Below are 10000 nucleotides of genomic sequence, written 5' to 3'. Positions count from 1 at the left end.
CCGGACGTGGTCCTCGCGAGGCCAGGCGCCGGGCTAGGTAGACCTGGTGTCCTGGAGGCGGACTTAGGCCTCCGGCCGCCCGGCGCCGGGGTAGACCTGGTGTTCCGGGAGCCGGGGTAGACCTGGTGCACGGAAGCCTCGGGGTAGACCTGGTCTTCCGGGAGCCGGGGTAGACCTGGTGTTCCGAGCGCCGGGGTAGACTTGGTGCACGGAAGCCTCGGGGTAGACCTGGTCTTCCGGGCGCCGGGGTAGACCTGGAATTCCGGGCGCCGGGGTAGGCCTGTTCCCCTGGAGCCGGGGTAGACCTGGTGTTCCGGGAGCCGGGGTAGACCTGGTGTTCCGAGCGCCGGGGTAGACTTGGTGCACGGAAGCCTCGGGGTAGACCTGGTCTTCCGGGCGCCGGGGTAGACCTGGAATTCCGGGCGCCGGGGTAGGCCTGTTCCCCTGGAGCCGGGGTAGACCTGGTGTTCCGGGCGCCGGGGTAGACCTGGTGCACGGAAGCCTCGGGGTAGACCTGGTCTTCCGGGCGCCGGGGTAGACCTGGTGCACGGAAGCCTCGGGGTAGACCTGGTCTTCCGGGCGCCGGGGTAGACCTGGTCTTCCGGGAGCCGGGGTAGACCTGGAATTCCGGGCGCCGGGGTAGGCCTGTTCTCCTGGAGCCGGGGTAGACCTGGTCTTCCGGGAGCCGGGGTAGACCTGGTGTTCCGAGCGCCGGGGTAGACTTGGTGCACGGAAGCCTCGGGGTAGACCTGGTCTTCCGGGCGCCGGGGTAGACCTGGAATTCCGGGCGCCGGGGTAGGCCTGTTCCCCTGGAGCCGGGGTAGACCTGGTGTTCCGGGAGCCGGGGTAGACCTGGTGCACGGAAGCCTCGGGGTAGACCTGGTCTTCCGGGAGCCGGGGTAGACCTGTCGTCCTACTCCGGGCCCGGCCTCCGGCCGCCCGGCTGCTGCGGCAGACCTGTCGCCCTGGTGTCCCGGGCGGACCTGCTGTCCCGCGCACGACCCACCCTCCGGCCGCCCGGCGCCGGTCTAGAGAGGGAAGGAGCCGGCCGTTGGGAGCCGGCAGCGCTCCCGCCTCCTCCGTGCCCAAAGCGACAGCGGCCCGGCTCCTGCCTCCGTCTCCGGATCCCTCACTGCCTTCAGCCGCTCGACCCCCCTCCCCCCCACCCCGCTGCCGTCCTGCCCCGGGCTCGGACGGGGCCAGGCCGGGCTGGAGCGTCAAGGAAAGAAGGCCGTCAAAGCAGAAGGCTGGGCGAGAGCCGAAGAGAAGGCTTCTCGGCAAAGGGGCCGCCTCTGCCGCGGGCCCCGGCCCTGCTGGCCGAAGGACCCGCCTTCCTCGGTGTCGGCCCGCTCCTGGCCCTCCCGCCGCTGCGGGTGTGCGAACCGGCCGAGGAGAGAGCGGGCGGGGGACGGCGACGGGGGTGGGGAAAGTAGTCTGCGAGCGGCGCCGGGGAGTCTGATGGGGCAGGGCGGGGCGCCCCCAACCGTCGATGGGCGGAGGCGGGGAAAGTCTTCAGGCGGGGCGCCCCCAACCGTCGATGGGCGGGCTCTGAGGGGGCGGCGTCGGATTGCGAGTGTGTGGAGCCGGCGTGTGTGTCACCGTGCCCCTCTCTCTCTGTCTCTCTCTCCCTCCCTTCCCCCCCCCGCCCCCCCGTCCCTCCCTCCCTCCCTCGCTTCCCTTGCGCGCTGGCCCCACTGAAATTCCGTTCGGCCGGGTAGGGCTGCGCGGCACCCCGGGCGGAGGGGGCTGCTGACGCTGCTTCGACGGCAGGCTGACGCAGGCTGCCTGTCAGCTTGGTCTGGGATCGCTCTGGGTACCAGAGGGAAAGAAATAAAGTTCGCCAAGAAAATTCCTTTTCCGGATCAGTTTCTTGCGCCGAGGGAACAGAAGAGTCGTTCTCTTCGAGAAGGGAGGAAAGGGGAAGCGCGGGAAATGAAACCCGAACCCCAAACCAGACCAAGGGGAACCAAGCCACAAAAAACAAAGGGATAACCCCGTAACTCCTAAAACAAACCCAGAAAACTCGAACCAAAAGTCCCGCAACGCACATTCCCCCACCCCCCACAAAAACCCACACCGAGCCCCCCCGCTCGCGCCCGCCCCCCCCACCCCCACCAGGCAAAAAAAGGTAAAGCCGGCCATTGAGAAACGCTCTACTACCCGGGTATGGGGAAATACCTCTTGCCATGGCCCCGGAATAGACTTTTCCTCCGGGCGCCGGGGTAGACCCGTTGTCCGGCCCCCCGGGCTACACCTGGTATCCCGGAGCCGGGGTAGACCTTGTACCCGGCGGCCGGGGTAGACCTGGTATCCCGGAGCCGGGGTAGACCTTGTACCCGGCGGCCGGGGTAGACCTGGTATCCCGGAGACGGGGTAGACCTTGTACCCGGCGGCCGGGGTAGACCTGGTATCCAGGAGCCGGGGTAGACCTTGTACCCGGCGGCCGGGGTAGACCTGGTATCCCGGAGACGGGGTAGACCTTGTACCCGGCGGCCGGGGTAGACCTGGTATCCCGGAGCCGGGGTAGACCTTGTACCCGGCGGCCGGGGTAGACCTGGTATCCAGGAGACGGGGTAGACCTTGTACCCGGCGGCCGGGGTAGACCTGGTATCCAGGAGCCGGGGTAGACCTTGTACCCGGCGGCCGGGGTAGACCTGGTATCCAGGAGACGGGGTAGACCTTGTACCCGGCGGCCGGGGTAGACCTGGTATCCCGGAGCCGGGGTAGACCTTGTACCCGGCGGCCGGGGTAGACCTGGTATCCCGGAGCCGGGGTAGACCTTGTACCCGGCGGCCGGGGTAGACCTGGTATCCCGGAGACGGGGTAGACCTTGTACCCGGCGGCCGGGGTAGACCTGGTATCCAGGAGCCGGGGTAGACCTTGTACCCGGCGGCCGGGGTAGACCTGGTATCCAGGAGCCGGGGTAGACCTTGTACCCGGCGGCCGGGGTAGACCTGGTATCCCGGAGACGGGGTAGACCTTGTACCCGGCGGCCGGGGTAGACCTGGTATCCCGGAGCCGGGGTAGACCTTGTACCCGGCGGCCGGGGTAGACCTGGTATCCAGGAGCCGGGGTAGACCTTGTACCCGGCGGCCGGGGTAGACCTGGTATCCCGGAGACGGGGTAGACCTTGTACCCGGCGGCCGGGGTAGACCTGGTATCCCGGAGACGGGGTAGACCTTGTACCCGGCGGCCGGGGTAGACCTGGTATCCAGGAGCCGGGGTAGACCTTGTACCCGGCGGCCGGGGTAGACCTGGTATCCAGGAGACGTGGTATACCTTGTACCCGGCGGCCGGGGTAGACCTGGTATCCCGGAGCCGGGGTAGACCTTGTACCCGGCGGCCGGGGTAGACCTGGTATCCAGGAGCCGGGGTAGACCTTGTACCCGGCGGCCGGGGTAGACCTGGTATCCAGGAGCCGGGGTAGACCTTGTACCCGGCGGCCGGGGTAGACCTGGTATCCCGGAGCCGGGGTAGACCTTGTACCCGGCGGCCGGGGTAGACCTGGTATCCAGGAGCCGGGGTAGACCTTGTACCCGGCGGCCGGGGTAGACCTGGTATCCCGGAGACGGGGTAGACCTTGTACCCGGCGGCCGGGGTAGACCTGGTATCCCGGAGACGGGGTAGACCTTGTACCCGGCGGCCGGGGTAGACCTGGTATCCCGGAGCCGGGGTAGACCTTGTACCCGGCGGCCGGGGTAGACCTGGTATCCCGGAGACCGGGTAGACCTTGTACCCGGCGGCCGGGGTAGACCTGGTATCCAGGAGCCGGGGTAGACCTTGTACCCGGCGGCCGGGGTAGACCTGGTATCCAGGAGACGGGGTAGACCTTGTACCCGGCGGCCGGGGTAGACCTGGTATCCAGGAGCCGGGGTAGACCTTGTACCCGGCGGCCGGGGTAGACCTGGTATCCAGGAGACGGGGTAGACCTTGTACCCGGCGGCCGGGGTAGACCTGGTATCCCGGAGACGGGGTAGACCTTGTACCCGGCGGCCGGGGTAGACCTGGTATCCCGGAGACGGGGTAGACCTTGTACCCGGCGGCCGGGGTAGACCTGGTATCCAGGAGACGGGGTAGACCTTGTACCCGGCGGCCGGGGTAGACCTGGTATCCCGGAGACGGGGTAGACCTTGTACCCGGCGGCCGGGGTAGACCTGGTATCCAGGAGCCGGGGTAGACCTTGTACCCGGCGGCCGGGGTAGACCTGGTATCCCGGAGCCGGGGTAGACCTTGTACCCGGCGGCCGGGGTAGACCTGGTATCCCGGAGCCGGGGTAGACCTTGTACCCGGCGGCCGGGGTAGACCTGGTATCCCGGAGACGGGGTAGACCTTGTACCCGGCGGCCGGGGTAGACCTGGTATCCCGGAGCCGGGGTAGACCTTGTACCCGGCGGCCGGGGTAGACCTGGTATCCAGGAGCCGGGGTAGACCTTGTACCCGGCGGCCGGGGTAGACCTGGTATCCCGGAGACGGGGTAGACCTTGTACCCGGCGGCCGGGGTAGACCTGGTATCCCGGAGCCGGGGTAGACCTTGTACCCGGCGGCCGGGGTAGACCTGGTATCCAGGAGCCGGGGTAGACCTTGTACCCGGCGGCCGGGGTAGACCTGGTATCCCGGAGACGGGGTAGACCTTGTACCCGGCGGCCGGGGTAGACCTGGTATCCCGGAGACGGGGTAGACCTTGTACCCGGCGGCCGGGGTAGACCTGGTATCCAGGAGACGGGGTAGACCTTGTACCCGGCGGCCGGGGTAGACCTGGTATCCAGGAGACGTGGTATACCTTGTACCCGGCGGCCGGGGTAGACCTGGTATCCCGAAGCCGGGGTAGACCTTGTACCCGGCGGCCGGGGTAGACCTGGTATCCAGGAGCCGGGGTAGACCTTGTACCCGGCGGCCGGGGTAGACCTGGTATCCAGGAGCCGGGGTAGACCTTGTACCCGGCGGCCGGGGTAGACCTGGTATCCCGGAGACGGGGTAGACCTTGTACCCGGCGGCCGGGGTAGACCTGGTATCCCGGAGACGGGGTAGACCTTGTACCCGGCGGCCGGGGTAGACCTGGTATCCCGGAGCCGGGGTAGACCTTGTACCCGGCGGCCGGGGTAGACCTGGTATCCAGGAGCCGGGGTAGACCTTGTACCCGGCGGCCGGGGTAGACCTGGTATCCCGGAGACGGGGTAGACCTTGTACCCGGCGGCCGGGGTAGACCTGGTATCCCGGAGCCGGGGTAGACCTTGTACCCGGCGGCCGGGGTAGACCTGGTATCCAGGAGACGGGGTAGACCTTGTACCCGGCGGCCGGGGTAGACCTGGTATCCCGGAGACGGGGTAGACCTTGTACCCGGCGGCCGGGGTAGACCTGGTATCCAGGAGACGGGGTAGACCTTGTACCCGGCGGCCGGGGTAGACCTGGTATCCCGGAGCCGGGGTAGACCTTGTACCCGGCGGCCGGGGTAGACCTGGTATCCCGGAGCCGGGGTAGACCTTGTACCCGGCGGCCGGGGTAGACCTGGTATCCCGGAGACGGGGTAGACCTTGTACCCGGCGGCCGGGGTAGACCTGGTATCCAGGAGCCGGGGTAGACCTTGTACCCGGCGGCCGGGGTAGACCTGGTATCCAGGAGCCGGGGTAGACCTTGTACCCGGCGGCCGGGGTAGACCTGGTATCCCGGAGACGGGGTAGACCTTGTACCCGGCGGCCGGGGTAGACCTGGTATCCCGGAGCCGGGGTAGACCTTGTACCCGGCGGCCGGGGTAGACCTGGTATCCAGGAGCCGGGGTAGACCTTGTACCCGGCGGCCGGGGTAGACCTGGTATCCCGGAGACGGGGTAGACCTTGTACCCGGCGGCCGGGGTAGACCTGGTATCCCGGAGACGGGGTAGACCTTGTACCCGGCGGCCGGGGTAGACCTGGTATCCAGGAGCCGGGGTAGACCTTGTACCCGGCGGCCGGGGTAGACCTGGTATCCAGGAGACGTGGTATACCTTGTACCCGGCGGCCGGGGTAGACCTGGTATCCCGGAGCCGGGGTAGACCTTGTACCCGGCGGCCGGGGTAGACCTGGTATCCAGGAGCCGGGGTAGACCTTGTACCCGGCGGCCGGGGTAGACCTGGTATCCAGGAGCCGGGGTAGACCTTGTACCCGGCGGCCGGGGTAGACCTGGTATCCAGGAGCCGGGGTAGACCTTGTACCCGGCGGCCGGGGTAGACCTGGTATCCCGGAGACGGGGTAGACCTTGTACCCGGCGGCCGGGGTAGACCTGGTATCCCGGAGACGGGGTAGACCTTGTACCCGGCGGCCGGGGTAGACCTGGTATCCCGGAGACGGGGTAGACCTTGTACCCGGCGGCCGGGGTAGACCTGGTATCCCGGAGCCGGGGTAGACCTTGTACCCGGCGGCCGGGGTAGACCTGGTATCCCGGAGACCGGGTAGACCTTGTACCCGGCGGCCGGGGTAGACCTGGTATCCAGGAGCCGGGGTAGACCTTGTACCCGGCGGCCGGGGTAGACCTGGTATCCAGGAGACGGGGTAGACCTTGTACCCGGCGGCCGGGGTAGACCTGGTATCCAGGAGCCGGGGTAGACCTTGTACCCGGCGGCCGGGGTAGACCTGGTATCCAGGAGACGGGGTAGACCTTGTACCCGGCGGCCGGGGTAGACCTGGTATCCCGGAGACGGGGTAGACCTTGTACCCGGCGGCCGGGGTAGACCTGGTATCCCGGAGACGGGGTAGACCTTGTACCCGGCGGCCGGGGTAGACCTGGTATCCAGGAGACGGGGTAGACCTTGTACCCGGCGGCCGGGGTAGACCTGGTATCCCGGAGACGGGGTAGACCTTGTACCCGGCGGCCGGGGTAGACCTGGTATCCAGGAGCCGGGGTAGACCTTGTACCCGGCGGCCGGGGTAGACCTGGTATCCCGGAGCCGGGGTAGACCTTGTACCCGGCGGCCGGGGTAGACCTGGTATCCCGGAGCCGGGGTAGACCTTGTACCCGGCGGCCGGGGTAGACCTGGTATCCCGGAGACGGGGTAGACCTTGTACCCGGCGGCCGGGGTAGACCTGGTATCCAGGAGCCGGGGTAGACCTTGTACCCGGCGGCCGGGGTAGACCTGGTATCCAGGAGCCGGGGTAGACCTTGTACCCGGCGGCCGGGGTAGACCTGGTATCCCGGAGACGGGGTAGACCTTGTACCCGGCGGCCGGGGTAGACCTGGTATCCCGGAGCCGGGGTAGACCTTGTACCCGGCGGCCGGGGTAGACCTGGTATCCAGGAGCCGGGGTAGACCTTGTACCCGGCGGCCGGGGTAGACCTGGTATCCCGGAGACGGGGTAGACCTTGTACCCGGCGGCCGGGGTAGACCTGGTATCCCGGAGACGGGGTAGACCTTGTACCCGGCGGCCGGGGTAGACCTGGTATCCAGGAGACGGGGTAGACCTTGTACCCGGCGGCCGGGGTAGACCTGGTATCCAGGAGACGTGGTATACCTTGTACCCGGCGGCCGGGGTAGACCTGGTATCCCGGAGCCGGGGTAGACCTTGTACCCGGCGGCCGGGGTAGACCTGGTATCCAGGAGCCGGGGTAGACCTTGTACCCGGCGGCCGGGGTAGACCTGGTATCCAGGAGCCGGGGTAGACCTTGTACCCGGCGGCCGGGGTAGACCTGGTATCCAGGAGCCGGGGTAGACCTTGTACCCGGCGGCCGGGGTAGACCTGGTATCCCGGAGACGGGGTAGACCTTGTACCCGGCGGCCGGGGTAGACCTGGTATCCCGGAGCCGGGGTAGACCTTGTACCCGGCGGCCGGGGTAGACCTGGAATCCCGGAGCCGGGGTAGACCTTGTACCCGGCGGCCGGGGTAGACCTGGTATCCCGGAGACGGGGTAGACCTTGTACCCGGCGGCCGGGGTAGACCTGGTATCCCGGAGACCGGGTAGACCTTGTACCCGGCGGCCGGGGTAGACCTGGTATCCAGGAGCCGGGGTAGACCTTGTACCCGGCGGCCGGGGTAGACCTGGTATCCAGGAGACGGGGTAGACCTTGTACCCGGCGGCCGGGGTAGACCTGGTATCCAGGAGCCGGGGTAGACCTTGTACCCGGCGGCCGGGGTAGACCTGGTATCCAGGAGCCGGGGTAGACCTTGTACCCGGCGGCCGGGGTAGACCTGGTATCCCGGAGACGGGGTAGACCTTGTACCCGGCGGCCGGGGTAGACCTGGTATCCCGGAGACGGGGTAGACCTTGTACCCGGCGGCCGGGGTAGACCTGGTATCCCGGAGACGGGGTAGACCTTGTACCCGGCGGCCGGGGTAGACCTGGTATCCCGGAGACGGGGTAGACCTTGTACCCGGCGGCCGGGGTAGACCTGGTATCCAGGAGCCGGGGTAGACCTTGTACCCGGCGGCCGGGGTAGACCTGGTATCCAGGAGACGGGGTAGACCTTGTACCCGGCGGCCGGGGTAGACCTGGTATCCCGGAGACGGGGTAGACCTTGTACCCGGCGGCCGGGGTAGACCTGGTATCCCCGAGCCGGGGTCGACCTTGTACCCGGCGGCCGGGGTAGACCTGGTATCCCGGAGCCGGGGTAGACCTTGTACCCGGCGGCCGGGGTAGACCTGGTATCCCGGAGCCGGGGTAGACCTTGTACCCGGCGGCCGGGGTAGACCTGGTATCCCGGAGCCGGGGTAGACCTTGTACCCGGCGGCCGGGGTAGACCTGGTATCCCGGAGCCGGGGTAGACCTTGTACCCGGCGGCCGGGGTAGACCTGGTATCCCGGAGCCGGGGTAGACCTTGTACCCGGCGGCCGGGGTAGACCTGGTATCCCGGAGACGGGGTAGACCTTGTACCCGGCGGCCGGGGTAGACCTGGTATCCCGGAGACGGGGTAGACCTTGTACCCGGCGGCCGGGGTAGACCTGGTATCCCGGAGCCGGGGTAGACCTTGTACCCGGCGGCCGGGGTAGACCTGGTATCCCGGAGACGGGGTAGACCTTGTACCCGGCGGCCGGGGTAGACCTGGTATCCCGGAGACGGGGTAGACCTTGTACCCGGCGGCCGGGGTAGACCTGGTATCCCGGAGACGGGGTAGACCTTGTACCCGGCGGCCGGGGTAGACCTGGTATCCCGGAGCCGGGGTAGACCTTGTACCCGGCGGCCGGGGTAGACCTGGTATCCCGGAGCCGGGGTAGACCTTGTACCCGGCGGCCGGGGTAGACCTGGTATCCAGGAGCCGGGGTAGACCTTGTACCCGGCGGCCGGGGTAGACCTGGTATCCAGGAGCCGGGGTAGACCTTGTACCCGGCGGCCGGGGTAGACCTGGTATCCAGGAGCCGGGGTAGACCTTGTACCCGGCGGCCGGGGTAGACCTGGTATCCCGGAGACGGGGTAGACCTTGTACCCGGCGGCCGGGGTAGACCTGGTATCCCGGAGACGGGGTAGACCTTGTACCCGGCGGCCGGGGTAGACCTGGTATCCCGGAGCCGGGGTAGACCTGGTCTCCGTCCGCCCGGGTAGACCTGGTGTCGCGGCCGCCTGCGGAAGTTCACCAAGGGGTCGCTGTTCCAGGCTGCCTCCGGCTATGTCGACGTAGCGGTCGGCCTGCGCTGGCGCACCCTCCCGGTCGACTTCCACTCGTCTCCTTGGAGGCGTCGGCGGCCTTGGACTTATCTTTCCGTATATTGGGAGCGAGGTGACGGGCCGCGTCCCCGCAGGTTTCCAGGGTGCCTGCGTCGCAAGGCGGAGGATAGGGCGGCCGCGCCGCGCGGTCGTCGGGGCAGAGCGAGTGCCGCCTAGGCCGGGTGAGCCGCGTGGCTTGGTCCCGGTTCCCGTCCTGCCCAGGGCGCTCTTTCGGGGGGAGAGCTGCCCGAGAAGCCAGAGAGAAGAGAATGGGCAGTGTGAAGGGCCACCAGAGAGAGAGCCGAGAGCCGAGAGAGACGGCCCGAAAGACCGTGTCGAGAAGCCGCTCGCTGGCCGCAGCGAGGCGGTGAGAAGCCCCGCGTGTGTGTTGCTCCG

Source organism: Lonchura striata, chromosome 21 (assembly GCF_046129695.1).
Source record: "Lonchura striata isolate bLonStr1 chromosome 21, bLonStr1.mat, whole genome shotgun sequence".
NCBI lineage: Eukaryota > Metazoa > Chordata > Aves > Passeriformes > Estrildidae > Lonchura > Lonchura striata.
The sequence above is the reverse complement of the archived record's forward strand: the minus strand, read 5'-3'. Positions refer to the sequence as shown.